Raw genomic sequence first — 15,121 nt, 5'->3', positions numbered from 1 at the left:
GAAAACAATATTAAGAAACGTTGAAAATGAATGATAAACATTGAAAATGAGCAATGAAAGCCTCTGGACTCCACTGACACTAGGATAAGTCAGTAAGTACAGCGGAACGAGCTTAAAGTAAAGTCTGTATAAACTATAAATGTTATGTCTGTAAAGTAAAGTCACTAGGAAGGAAAGTCTTAGAGTAGTAAATGCCCTGTCACAAAAGTCTTAGATGTTGTACTATGCAGTAGAAAAATGAACGGGAACCAATTATGTAAACTTTGTGTAAGCCTCCTTACTCTGTCTATAAAAGGAGAGCTTCACTTCTGTAAAAATCAAGTTAATGAAAGCCAGTGTCTTCCTAATATATCTTGTGTTTTGTATTCGATCCTAACCTACTTTGTGTTTGTACCCACTTGGTGTCTGTAAACTTGGTATCAGAGCCATGCCTTCCATTCTAGCTTAAACCTTTTTCTTGGAACTTCTTTTCCAAAACTACTTCAAATCTTTTCTAAAAGAAAAAACTTGAAGTGTATACTCTGTGGTTGCCTTTTAAGGATCCTCCACATCAGAAACTTCATCAACTATTTTGGTTAAAAGTACCTTGAGACTTTTGGCTATTGAGCAGTGTATCTCGGTTTATCTACCCTGGTATACGAAATTTTATTGATCAAAAATTGGTTGAAGTCTTTTACATTGAAAAGGAAAAGGTTTGCTATACAAAGGAAAAAGGAGAACCCAGATTTCTTTTTACAAATGAATCATCTGTTTACCACCCATTCCTCTGCTACGTCATCTTTAGTCCCTTCATGTTCCTCCACCAGTAGAAATTCCTCATCTTCTTCTGCTAATCTTGAATATTTGTATGAGTTTGAATACCTTCCTGAAGATAGTAAAGTTCCACTTACTGATCTTCCTTTCCTAAATCCCTATAATGCTTTTGTCAGACCACAAACTTCTGTAAAAAAGACTGTCACCCAACTTTTCTCCACAAAACGCCCAACCTCCGTAAAAGAATATGTTCAAGCCTCTAAATTTGACCAATGCTTCATAGCATTTTACCTTTGAAAATCCCGGTTGATTTGCCTAGTCTTTGGCAACAACAAGGATTTACCCATCTTCACTTTGGAGCAATCTGTAACGCCCCAAGCAGACCACTTGCCCAGTACCCTGATTTTGATCCACAAACCACACCACATGGCCCAAAAGCTTAAGCACAAGGTACTAGTAGTAGCCCACAAGGTTTGTTATATGCCCAAGATCATCCATGTAGACTTCCGATGTGGGACGGGGTGTTACAATCTCCCCAACTTTATAGCCTCGTGCCCTCGCGAGAGCTTGAGCACTATAATCACCATTATAAATCAAACCAACAACCAAATCAAACCAAACTCCAAGGGCCCACACGGTCGTGTACATGGATGGCTCTGATACCACCTGTAACGCCCCAAGTAGACCACTTGCCCAGTACCCTGATTTTGATCCACAAACCACACCACATGGCCCAAAAGCTTAAGCACAAGGTACTAGTAGTAGCCCACAAGGTTTGTTATATGCCCAAGATCATCCATGTAGACTTCCGATGTGGGACGGGGTGTTACACAATCCGACTTGCTGTTACTTTCCATGGTAGAAAAGGTTTGCCTGTTACTTCCAGACTTGCTCTGGTCGATACCAGGTTTCTACAGTATCAGCACGCATGTATCGCTACAGTCCAAACCACTTTAAATGCTGGAACTGTGATCTTTACCTTCTACCCCAATTTCAACATGCCGTTAGCAGATCCTCATCTGCTATCCGCCTTGAAGGTCCAGGTTCAAATTGGTGGTGCTTCCCAAATTTCCACCACATATGCAGCAACCCTTCACTACCAAATGGCTTATCGTCTTCAAAACCATGCCTTTGACATGTCCTTACCATCCTCCACAGATGAAGCCCTTTTCCTCACTATAAACGCACCTCACCAAGCTTCTTGTGTCCACGTACCTCGACAAATTTCCCGTCCTGAGCTTCTCAAGCTTCTCCCAGAATCTCGGGTTACAGCTTATGAGAAAAATCAAAACAAGCCCATACCTGTCCAAACATCCAACCCAACTTTCATCACCAAACCTGATGGTACTGTGGAAATCACTTTTCCAAAAGAAACCTCTGCCTCATCTTCAACCCATCCTGTTATTTTTCCCTCAAGAATTAACATGTTTGTAGATGGTTCTAGGCCTGGTCCTCCAATTAAATATTTTGATCCCAGTGGCCTTTCAGTCTTCTATTTCAAAAATTCAGAAACATGTCATTGTTATTTTGATACATGTGACTGTGATGAGTGTCTAGAAGACAGTCTCCTAGAAGATGACGAGGACTTTGAAGAACCATGTCCCATATGTCCTTCATCACCTCCCACTCCTTGTAAATCTCCACCTCTTCCTCAACCTCCATCTGATGATGGTTCGTCAAGTCAACCGAGTGGATGTTTTATGTTCACCTCATCCCCCTCCTGGACTGAAGCAGATTTTCTTTCTTTGGAATTTCATAATTCCCAAAAAAGGACGACCCATCGGCATAAAATTTCAGATTCTACTACCATTCTCCCTAATGGTAGTACCAAAGCCGTTTCAGCAGCAGAAGCAGCAATAAATTGGCAGTCAGCAAATTCTCTTGCTCAGAACAAAATTCTTCAGAGAATTGCTAACTCCCAGCAAAATTTGGAAAATGTTGTTCATAAGAAGTTATCAACCTTGGAACTTCTTATGAGAGATTTGCAGCAGAAAATCCAAAATGTTCACCAGGAACTTCTCCAGATGGCATATGCCAACCAAGCATTTCAGCAGCTTTTTCTCAAAAGGATGCTGAAATGAAGCACCTCAAAAATCAGCTTCACTCACTTCAAGCTCAGCAGTATTCTCAGCAAAAAAGCTCATTTGACATGTTCCCTTCTTACTCTCAGGAAAGTTTGTTTGGGTATCCTCAAATGTCTCAACCATTACCTATAAATCCTACTTCAAGATTTGGAGAGTTCAATATCTTTGGGAGCTCATCAGCTTTTCTTCCTCAACCAAAAAGACCATCTCCACCAAAACTCCCTTTTCCAAAGCCCCAGATAAAACCTGTCCAGCCTTCACCAATTCCATCTCCACCATCTACATTTACATCTACTCCAACTACCTCTACTCCTTCCAAACCATCAGACCCAAACTCAAAGTCACCCCAGTTAATGGTCCAACCAACATCTAGCCCTGCTAAAAATCCAATCTCCACCCTCCTACATACCTTAGCCACTATACCTGAAGCTCCATCTCCTGAACCAACTATTGAGTTTGATTCAGATACTGAATCTACAAACTCTATGCCAATTCCTCATGTTTTAATGATGAACCCTGAAAACCCAGAAGAACATGTTGATGATCCTATCATTGAAGAAGGTCCTGAGTTTGATACACCTCCACCTCCAGAAATCCCAACCTTTGATTCCTTCTCACATTCCAATATCCATACCCAAGGTTTCTCCTTTGATAACATTCCTCCATCAAAATGGTTGGATAAACTTTATGAAATTCATGCTTGGCGCACAGCTGCTATGCTCTCTCCTAATGCTACACTCAATGATGTCATTACTAAGTGTACAGCGAAATTCCTTGGCCGTCTCCGTCAATGGTACTTAGCTCTGGGTGAGTACCGACAGCTACAACTTAAACAATTGCCAACCCTTGATCAATTCATCTCAGTCTTGCATACTGAGTTTCTTGGTGACCACAACAACACAAAAAAGTTTGTTCGAGAGGAATATCTCAGCATGAAGTGTTGTTCATTCAAAAGGAAAGATCTCGTGATTCATTATGACCGCATGTCTCAGAGATTTTATCTTCTCAACGGCATGGATGATATCAATCTCAAGCAAGCCTTTCTCAATTCCCTTCCTGAACCATTGGGAAATGAGACGATAAGGTTACTTCAGACAAAAGGATTGACGTTGAATGCAACATCTCTTGGTGGTATTTACCAGCACTCTTTGATTGCCTTGGAAAAATTGTGCAATCACCAGAAATTCCTCAGAACTCTAGAAGAACAGGGAAAACTTCTTGGCAAAGCATGTGACCGATCAGACTTATCTATAAAGTGCAAAGACAAGAAGTGCACTTGCCGTCCTTCATACCGGAAGTCCAAACACTTTCAAAAATGGAAGTTCCAATCTCCTGGCAAGTTTTCAAAGTTTCCAAAATCTGGCAAGTTCTCACGCCGGAAGAAGTGGAAATTTTTCAAGAAGAAAAAGTTCAGAGGGCAGCGAAAGTCTGATCGCTGCTACATATGCGGAAAGAAGGGGAACTATGCAAAACAATGTCCAAATAAGGCAGCAAGGGACAAATTGGTGAACTCTTTGGCTCTCATTGATGATGATCTTGCAGATGCTGATGTCGAATCTCTGTTTTCTATCGACGATGAAGCAACAGATGAAGCAGTCCTTGCATTCACTTTTGATGATTCAGACGATTCCTCAGAATCAGGTGACTCTTCTGATGATCCTGACTCATTCCCCTATGAAGTCCAAACAATTGGGTTTTCCAACATCATGCTGGCTCAACCTTTGGCCAAGGTCAAAATCTTGCTTGGCAAATATGAGAAACCCATACCAGTCATCGCTTTCTTTAATACTGGTGCAGCAGCTTCCATTCTCAACCCAGCAATCCTTCCCAAGTCTTACTGGCAGTCATGTTTCAGACCCTTTACAGCAGCCAATGGAGAAACTTTTGTCATCACTTTGATCAGTAAGCCTATTATCATCCAACTTTTCCCAGGATACACCATAAAACACCAAGTCTATGGTTCTGATCTCCCAGGAAAAGATTTATTGTTACGCTTTGATATTCTCCAAAATCTCAGCAGAGTTTCCTGGCTCAAAAAAGGTTTGAAATACAAAAACTACTTGTTACCCTGGACCACCCAACCAAATCTCTTTTCCATAGAAAACTTCTCCACCATCAAAGAAGCCATAATCCAAACTTCCTGTGCTGAATCCCATTCCCAATTCCTCACCAAATGCTCCAATCCACTTTGGAAAAATTCAGATTTCTTCATTTCTCTTCCCTTTAAGAAAAATGAAGACATTAACCCCACCAAAGCTACCCATCATGGAATGAACCCAGATCATTATCAGCTTGCTCTACAGGAGCTCCAGCAACTTCAATCAGAAGGTTTGATTGAGCCCACAACCTCTCAGTGGGCATGTGAAGCATTTTATGTCAACAAAAGAACAGAGCAGATAAGAGGAAAGCTTCGCCTGGTTATCAACTACCAGCCTCTTAATCATTTTCTGCAGGATAACAAGTTCCCTCTTCCTCGAAGAAGTGTTCTTTTTGCAAACTTGCCTAAAGCTCAAATTTTCTCAAAGTTTGACTTAAAAGCAGGTTTTTGGCAGCTGGACATCCATCCAGATGATCGTCCCAAAACTGGTTTTTGCATTCCAGACCACCACTTCCAGTGGTCAGTCATGCCTTTTGGATTGAAAACAGCTCCATCCTTATTTCAAAAGGCCATGATTCGGGTATTTGCTCCTATTCTATCCTCAGCCCTTGTCTATATAGATGATATCCTACTCTTTTCCCCAGATACTGAGTCTCATGTTGTCCTACTACAAATTTTCCATTCCCTAGTCCAAACCCATGGTATCATGCTTTCAGAGAAAAAGATGCTTCTTGCCCAACCAGATATTGATTTTTTAGGGATGCATATCTCTAAAGGTCAATATACCCTCCAACCTCATATAGCCTCCCAACTTGATCATTTTTCAGATGAAAATCTCACAGTCAAACAAGTCCAACAGTTCCTTGAAATTGTTAACTATATGGCTGATTTTATTCCCAACCTGGCCCAATACCGAACTCCTCTCTCAGCTCTACTAAAGAAAACCCCTCCTCTTTGGTCAACCCTTTGTACCAAAGCTGTAAAAGACCTCAAAGCCCTAACCAAAACTCTTCCTCCATTAACCATACCTTCAGATGGAAAAAGAGTCCTTCAGATAGATGCCTCTGATCTATATTGGGGAGCAGTTCTTTTGGAAGAAAACACAGATCAAAAGCGCAGAATTTGTGGATACAAGAGTGGTGCATTCTCTCCAGCAGAACTTCATTACCACTCTACTTACAAAGAAATTCTCGCAATCAAAAGGAGCATTGAAAAGTTTGAATTTCATCTAATCGGTCATCATTTTCTAATTGAGACTGATATGATGAGTTTCCCCAGTATGCTCAAGTTCAAACAAAAGCACATTCCAAAGGCACAGTTACTCAGATGGGCAAATTGGTTTTCCAATTGGAGTTTTGATGCTGTTCACATAAAAGGAAAAACAAATGTCCTCCCTGATTTTTTATCAAGGCTCAAAAAAGAAATCAACCAGTTTTCAAAAACAAAACCACATTTCTTTGTTCCTGGTTGCTTTCCCATGATTTCCTGTTTCCACCCAGTCAATCTCCCTGTCCACCTTCAGTGTCATCTTTTAGAGTTAACCCTTCTTTCTAGATGTGTCCAAATGTGTCAAAACCTTCAACATCTCTGTATTTTCAAGTATGGTCTTGATGAAGGTCCCATAAAAGGTCAACCTTTTCACCCTATCTATCCTTTTCTCACCCAGTTTGAAGTGTCTTACCAAAATATCTTTTATTTCAAAAAAGAAGCCTATCTCCTCTTTTGGTATTTAGTCGATGTGTATACTATAAGTGTCTGTTTTAATAAATCAGCAGTCTTGGTTTATCTGGCTCATGCGGCGTTCAATCAAGTTCAACCTCCAGAAGATTTCTTTTTGAAATTTCTTCTGCTCTTTGGCAACATACCCTACTGGCAACAGAAGATCAGATAAGTCACCACAGGTCCAGATGAAGACCTCCAATTTGCTTTTTGGACAACTCGCAACAACAGATGTCTTCCTAATCCTGATGGTTCTATCACTTGGAGAAAGGAGTATCACACTATATTTCTTTCAGCATATCAAGAGTCTCCGAGCATTGAGATCCACAGTGAAAATTATCTGGTCATGACTCAAACAATGTGTTCACTTAATGGATTGACACCTGCAGACGTTCCCTCATCTCTCCTTCATTATAAATCTGCAAACTGAAAATTCAATGATACTTATCCGGAAGAATGGCGCCAAAATATCCGCTATCTTTTGGAACAGTATTACTTGACTGACAGAGATGAAGAAAGTAGTTCAGATGATCCAGAGTGACAAGGGTGCAAATTATTGGTGTTTACTGTTTGTCTCATATTATTGGTGTGTACTGTAATGTAAAGCGTGGTAGTATTATCCTCTTTCCGGAGAGGGTGAAAGTAAAGTCTGTATAAACTATAAATGTTATGTCTGTAAAGTAAAGTCACTAGGAAGGAAAGTCTTAGAGTAGTAAATGCCCTGTCACAAAAGTCTTAGATGTTGTACTATGCAGTAGAAAAATGGACGGGCACCAATTATGTAAACTCTGTGTAAGCCTCCTTACTCCGTCTATAAAAGGAGAGCTTCACTTCTGTAAAAATCAAGTTAATGAAAGCCAGTGTCTTCCTAATATATCCTGTGTCTTGTATTCGATCCTAACCTACTTTGTGTTTGTACCCACTTGGTGTCTGTAAACTTTTGTACTGGGGAATGAATGCCCAGCATAAGGCAATTTAACCAACCACAGGAGCATATACTTTGCGCTGGGGAGTGTGTGCCCAGCGCAAGGCACACGCACCTACATTCTTTTTAAAGCAAAAGCCCACGATCATCTTAGCTGGCTAATGCGAACGCTTCGAGCTCCTGGTTTCCTTAGATGAGCAGAAATTGGAAATGTAAGTAGTATACTACCTTTGAAAGCTTGATTGAGACTTGGGAAGTGGTTTTCTAAGTGATTTGAAGGGTGTTTTGGATTGTAGAGATTATTGAAGTGGGTATTAGAGCAATGTAGGTGTTTTTAAAGGAAGGGTAGGACTTTTCTCCTTCAAATATAAAACATTTTTGATTTTTCCTTGGAGAGAAACCATAAGATGTATATTTTCTAGAGAGAGAAAGCTCTGTGGAATGGAGGGAGATATGTATATTTGAGAGTGTTGAAAGAGGTTCAGAGAGGAGTCCTTGAAATGGCTCTAAGCACCTCCATTTATAAGAAAAACGGAGAGGGAACATTTGTGCAGGCTTAGAATCGGCTAGATGCTTTGTAGAGTCATGACGAGATCCTTGAAGCAGTCAGAGCTATCTGTAACAAAATTTTATTCCCAGCGCAAAGGAGAGTGTTGCACTCTTCAGCGCTGGATAATGGATTCTTTGCGCTGGGCACATGGTGCCTTGTGCTGGATAGCTGATGGGTTTAGGTTATGGGAAGTCCAAAAGTCGTTGATCTATGCAAATATGCTTACCTACCCCACATTATGTCATGAATGATAAAAACTCCTCCCTACCTACTTTAAACTTTTCAAACTTATCCATGTGATTTTTCACTTTTCCACACATATTCCTTGTTGTCTAATGCTATAGTGATGATTGAACATTAATACAATTGGCTAAAATGAATTGATTTATGTAGGTTGATCCCTAATTCCCCATTCAATAGATCATTTAGTTTCATTAATCATTAAGATATTATACTTTAATTACAAATTAAGTAAAATTAAGTGACATTAAATTTATTGTGGTAGTTACCTTGTTAACTACTCTCATTATGATGCCTTAGTTATGTTACATAAATGAGTACCTACAAGTCATTAATGACATACTACAAAATAAGGCTATGTATATCACACCACCTGATTGTTGTTACCACCATAATATTCGGCTGTTACTTCATGATGAATACATACCACGGTTTATGGTAGTAGTAAGCCTTTTTAAAAAGATACACTTATGACATATTCAAACTTTTTTGCTAACTTCTTAGGTGCAACAAGTCTGAAGTTTTGCTTACCTACTTTACATTGCCCCATTAGATCATCAAATAAGTTGGCATTTTTGAGTAAAAGATCATCCCAATTATCTAATTGATACGTTTTTAGTTTGCTTAGGTCACGTCTGAGATGGTAGGTGTAGCATCTATAGAGGAGAAGTTGAAGTAAAATAGGTTAAGGTGGTTTGGGTATGTCTACTATAGACTTGGAGATGCAGTCATGCAGTAGTTAAGAGAGCAGACATGATAGCTTAAAGTAGCAACGCTGCGGGGAGGGAAAGACCTAAATTGATGTTAGATGCTATTGTACGCAAAAATATGAGTCTAATGAGTTTGAGTGAACAAGTAGCCCTTGTCAGAGCTCAATGGAGAAAAAAAATTCATTTACCTGACCCCAATTGATTGAGACATAAGACTCCATTTGGTTTGGTTTAGTTTGGTCATGTTTGAGTCTGTCGGATACAAGCGAAATTAATGATCTTTGTAGACACCCCAATCTGGGCCTCCGAATAATCTTTAAGTTTCCCGATGATGAAATAATAAAAAATATTCCTTCAAGGCTTGGATTGTTGCTTCTTTGTCACTCCTTCTTTAAACCTCAAGAAAACCCCTTCCCAAACATATAGGGTGGCCCTCGGTCCAATTGCAAAAAGAAAAATGCGTTTACTTGGTAAAAAATAACTTTTTTCATGACATACTGATGGTAAAATGGACACACATTTCAATGTATAGAAGGTCCTTGAGTGAAATCAATTGGGTTAGAAAGAGAACTCGACAAACTTTTCAACGCTTCGAACCACGCTCAAATATGAGTTTGGAAGTGTCCAGGGCGCCCCCGCGAAGTATGGTGTGCTGTGCTGACACACAATACCGTGCAACGTTTCAAAGCATCACGCAGCATTTCAGAAACACCACGCGGCATTTCAGAAAATTTTAAAAAAATCACTCCATCGCATGAGATTTCAATATACAGCACGACATTTCTCTTTATGTCGCACGGCGTTTCGAGAAAAAGTTCTGACAGTTACAAAAAGTTGTCGGCCACGCCTGCAGGTGCAGAGAATAAGTTTTATTCGGCCCAGAAGCCACCTATCCTCTTTGTAGTGTTTATCCTTGGCTCTCTTGCCTATATATACACCCCCCCTCTAGTTGAGAAACACCCCTTCAACTCCAAATAAAGTTATTATGACATTTTCTAGACTCTCACTCTCTCTCTCTAAAAATACCCTCATTTTTCTTCTCCTCTTAAGTTCAAAAAACTACTGACTTAGAAGGACCTCCACCTCAAAGTATCCAAACAACCTTACATCCTTCAATCCCCATTCAAGTATTTCAAGTCCAAACCAGCTTCCACTCCTCCATCTTCAAGCACATCCAAGTTTCGATCAAAAGGTATAAACAAATTCCTTGGGCTAAACCACGTTTACCTTTAAGGGGGAGCCAATCGAGGCCCTTCTCGGTCTTTCTATATCGAGTTTGGATCTCAAACGAGCTTTATATTCAAAAAGCACAAAAAAATAGTTTCTGTACCGGATATGCTGCACTGTGCGGCGTTTTACAATTCCGCACGGCGTAGTGTGTTACACCATGTAGCATTTTATTTCTTGTACATATTCATTCTTATGTTATTTTGTTTAGTCTGTTTACTGCTTTTCTGTGCGGGTACATTCCAGAATCAAGTTTCATATTAAAAATCATCTTTTTGACTTTATTAAATCTTTCAACATTTCAAAAAGCGTTTAACATTGTTTTACATGATAAGATGAACAAAATGGTCTCGTAAATCATTTTTTAGAGATTCGGAAAATATAACAAACTATTTTGCGGACCTATGGTTTGTTTTGTCATGTAAAAACAAACTGATTCTGGAATGCGTAGACAGGTACACCGCACGGTGTTTTAATTACACTGTGCGATGTATCCGGTCCATCGCGCGGTATTTCACATGATATTAGCAGACAGCTATAATATTGTTATTTCACTTTATGTACATTGCTCATCAATTTCGTACTGTACAGTTCGCACCACAAATACGCCAATGTGTTATATTAAACCCATGTCCCTTTCCCGCACATGTTTTAATCAAAGTTAAGTCTTTCAAATGATTTTAAATCTCCCATTTAAAATGCTAAGTAGAGACCGTTTTTTACCGGGCGAGCGGGGTGCTTTTTCAACAAAACCTTCCCCGTTCGTAGCGTGGCTTCCGAACCCACAATCTTTAAAACCATTTTACAGTTTGTTATTGCCACGCTTACGATATTGTATGGTTGTACTATATACCACTATTTAGGGTAATAATTAAGAAAAAGAAACCAAAAAGATTGAAGATACCAAAATTTAGGTCAAAGGGGGCCTAACTCTTTCTTGTGACTTTAGCGCGATCTCCATAAAAGTCCGGTCAAATAAGGCAAATCACATAGTATTTATTTTTATTTTATTAAACTTGTGTCTTCCTCTTAAAAAAATAAGAAGAAAAAATTCTGGTTGCAACAGTAACAAAAAATGAGAAAAGAAATAGGGGGAAAAAAAACATTAACAGGTGCACGTTTTTTTTCCCCTTGAAGGGGAGCAGGTGCACTCTTGGAGTCCTTGAAGAGTTTTTTTATTTAGAAATTGATATTCACATTCTCTTTTTTATTATCCACACTTTCTTTTATGTCTTTTAGCAAAAAAATACATATACTTTCAAAACTTAAAAAAAAGAAAAGAAGTGTTGATAACAAAAAAGGGTGTGTGAATATCAATTCCCTTTTCATTTTTGTCTTTATCAGTGAATTTAAGCCCTTAGAGGTTATGGAAACTGGAAAGAGTGTTGAGAGTTTTTCTTGACTGGCTATACCAGTTTCTTCCATTTTCAATTCAACGGTAGAGATAAAATTTTGATGATCCAAGGGCTGTTAGTAACACAGTACAACTTGGGGGCATGGTAGCTGGACGCGTGGGTGTCGGGCGGAGAGAAACTTATTTCCGGAGCAGCTGCAAACAGCGTATTTATGGAGCCGTACAATGCCAGTCGTTCATTTCGAAAATCAATGGTCTGGATTTAAAAAAAATTATTTGCACGAATAGTTTTTTAAAAATCCAGACCGTCAGAAATAGATTTGGACGGCCGAGATTGAGCTCCGTAAACAAGATTTTCTTGGTGTGGTGTCCAAAATCGGGCAATAATTACTCATAATTTAGGATGAGTTTCACCAACTAAAATTAGTACATTTATTTTTTAAATTAAATGCGATATATTGTGAGAAAATAATGTCTCGTAAAATAAAAAATAAATACTTAAAAAATAAGAACCATAACAGAATGGGGATGCTGGGAGCGTGCTGCACAGATACGTGCTGTGCAGCGTGTTGCGCAGCAGCCGGTGCCGCTTTACCGGCATCGGCCCGACGATCGGAGACGTCCACTACGTAGAGCTCATCGAGTACTACAAGTGTACCAAAAATCAACCGGATCAAATATCATTAAGTGCCTCATCGGAACACATATAATTCGAAGAGAATGGATTCAGTGGTTTTGATCTAGTGTTTCGTATCCATTAGGATTCATTTTTTTCCAAGTTATATGTATTCCGATGAAGTATTTAACAATATTTTATCGGGTTGATTTTTGATACACTTATAGTACTCGATGAGCTCTACGCAGTGGACGTCTCCGATCGTCGAGCCGATGCCAACAAAGCGGCACCGACAGCCGCGCAGCACGCTGCACAGCACGTAGCTGTGCAGCACACTCCCAGCATCCCAGAATGGGGCCTTCAGTGCCCCAGGTGCCTCTAGCTTCTTCTCTACCAATATTTATGCGGAATCCATATATTCAGGGATTGCAATCTCATATGAGCCGATGGATGCGTACCAATCCAAATCGATCAGTGACGTTTTTACCCGAATGTTTGACAACAGGTTATTTTTAGGTAATTAATTTGAATGACCCATGGAGTTCGATTCAGGTTTGGTTTGGTTCTATATATAGGAGTAATATTCGTATTGAACCACAACAACAAGTGGAGTGGAGTGCATTTGGTACTTCCTTTATACTCTCATGCATATGGGCAGGATTCGATTTCTGTAATTATCCATCCGCCTCCCCAAGTTCCCTATGATAGAGTAGATTAGAATTAATGAACGGCAAAAAAAAAAAAAAAAACTCAACCCGAGTCTAAACCATGGAGTAAATTATAGGAGTACCAAAGATGACGATATGACACAATGTAATTGATTTGGAGGAAACAAATGTTTACATCATCGGAATATATAATTTGTTCTCATTATACTATTAGCATAAATATCTGGGTTACGGCCTAGGCGAAACATGTCGGTTTTCGGTTTCAAATTTCGAGTTCAGTTCGAATTTGACAAAAACCCAGGCCTAATCAATCAGTTGTCATCCCTATCGATACCCCTATTCTTGGACACCACTATGAATCTGGCGGTGAGGAAGAGGTATGTGGCACCGACACGTGCTCCCCAAGGCACTGAATTTTTTTTCATATAATTCAAGGATTACAGAAGTGTTTGGAAGCTAATTTTTCATATAATTCAATGCTATTTGAAGTTAATAGTCTCGAAAACTCTCAAAAACAACAAAAAGAACGAAAGATGATGCCCTAGGGCAAACCCATAAATGGAGGCCAATATTTTCTCACTCGTGAATTTGGCTTGCGTGGTTTTTGTTTCTATACGTAGTTCAATGTTATTTGAAACTACTAGCTTGAAAACTCGCAAAAACGACGACAGAAACGAAAGATAGTGCCACTCCCCCAATCGTAGCTTGTATAGGGCAAACCTGTAAATGGAGGCCAATATTTTCTTCACTCGTGAATCCAGTTTGCATGGTCCTAGGGCACTGAATAATTTTCATATAAATTGAAGGATTGAAGGAGTTTTTGGAAGTTAATTATTTTTTAGATTACGGTTTTATGGATTGGACATTATAAAATTTCGAATAAGAATGAAAATCTGTTTGGTTGTGTTCTTGAAATAAAGAACGCTTCTCGAAACTTACTTGTTTTTAAGGTTTCTGAGGGACAGTTAGGAGTGAGCAAATGAAATTGATAAGCCTTATCCATTTTATATTGGACCCATACTGAGTTAGTGAGTTCAACATCATCGACAAAAATGGTTCATTTTCAAATTAGAGGTGGTAAATGAGCAGATTTGGGCAAAATTTGGATGGCTTAAAATGGATCATGGGTAAAATTTGGATGGCTTAAAATGGATCATGGGTTCAATACGGATAGAGTGAATATAGGTTAATAATAAGAGGGTTGAATATAGATGAGTCGAATATAGATCAAGTTCTACCGATAAAATCCGACCCCCTTTTTCCCACTCATCTCTCTCTCTCTCTCTGTCTGATCAAGTCCGTCCGGTTCCGTTACAGGTTTTTTTTTTCCTCTTCTTTGGTGTCCCTTGTGTGAGATTTCTCCCCGTTTGTGGGGGCTTCTATCACCCCTGTGTGGATGTTTTTGGTTTTTTTCTACAGTGCTCCCCGTCTGTTTGGAGCGGTAAGTTTAGTTGGAGCTGGGTGTAATCTTTGGACTGAGTTCTCCTATTTGGTTTCTTGTTCCCTTGTTTAAGGATGAAGTTTCCTCTTGATGTACTGTTTATTGGATCTATAATATTACCTGTTATCGTTTTGAAAAAAAAAAAGGCCCCAAAGAGAGTGGGTGTATATTGCCTTCAATTATCTACGTCTCCGCTCATGACGACGCAATTGGAAAAAAACTGAAACCAAGCAATTGGAATAGATAGAGGGAATTGAAATCGAATTCTAGATGAGAAGATAAAAGGAGGAATTCAAGGCGTAAAATGGGGCAAAATTTAAAATGTCAAATTGGGCCTTACGTTGATTGTTAATCAGAAAACCCAAGAACAGAGGGAGATAGAGAGTCAATGGCGATTCCCAGTTGTTTGATTGGATAAATTTAGACGTGCACAGAAGTAGCTCCAAAGACTGAACTAAATTGTGAAGGAAAACCTCACTCGCTAGGGAAGACGGTGTGCTTGAGAGAGAGAGAGAGAGAGAGGCTGAGAGCAGAGGCTATGATTCGTACGTAGTACGTAGCTTATAATCGGCCCAATTTCTCCCAAGGAGATCGAGACCGCCATCCCCTTCTCCAGGCTCTGCTTTGCTCCGGTTCAATCCATTTTGAACCCATTTTCAACTCATGTGTATGCAGATTTATCTGGTTTCTCGTTTATGACCCATAATACAATACATACGGACTTGGATGGGTTAAA

The sequence above is a fragment of the Rhododendron vialii genome, chromosome 8a, assembly GCF_030253575.1.
Source record: "Rhododendron vialii isolate Sample 1 chromosome 8a, ASM3025357v1".
Classification (NCBI taxonomy): domain Eukaryota; kingdom Viridiplantae; phylum Streptophyta; class Magnoliopsida; order Ericales; family Ericaceae; genus Rhododendron; species Rhododendron vialii.
Note: the sequence above shows the minus strand (reverse complement) of the source record.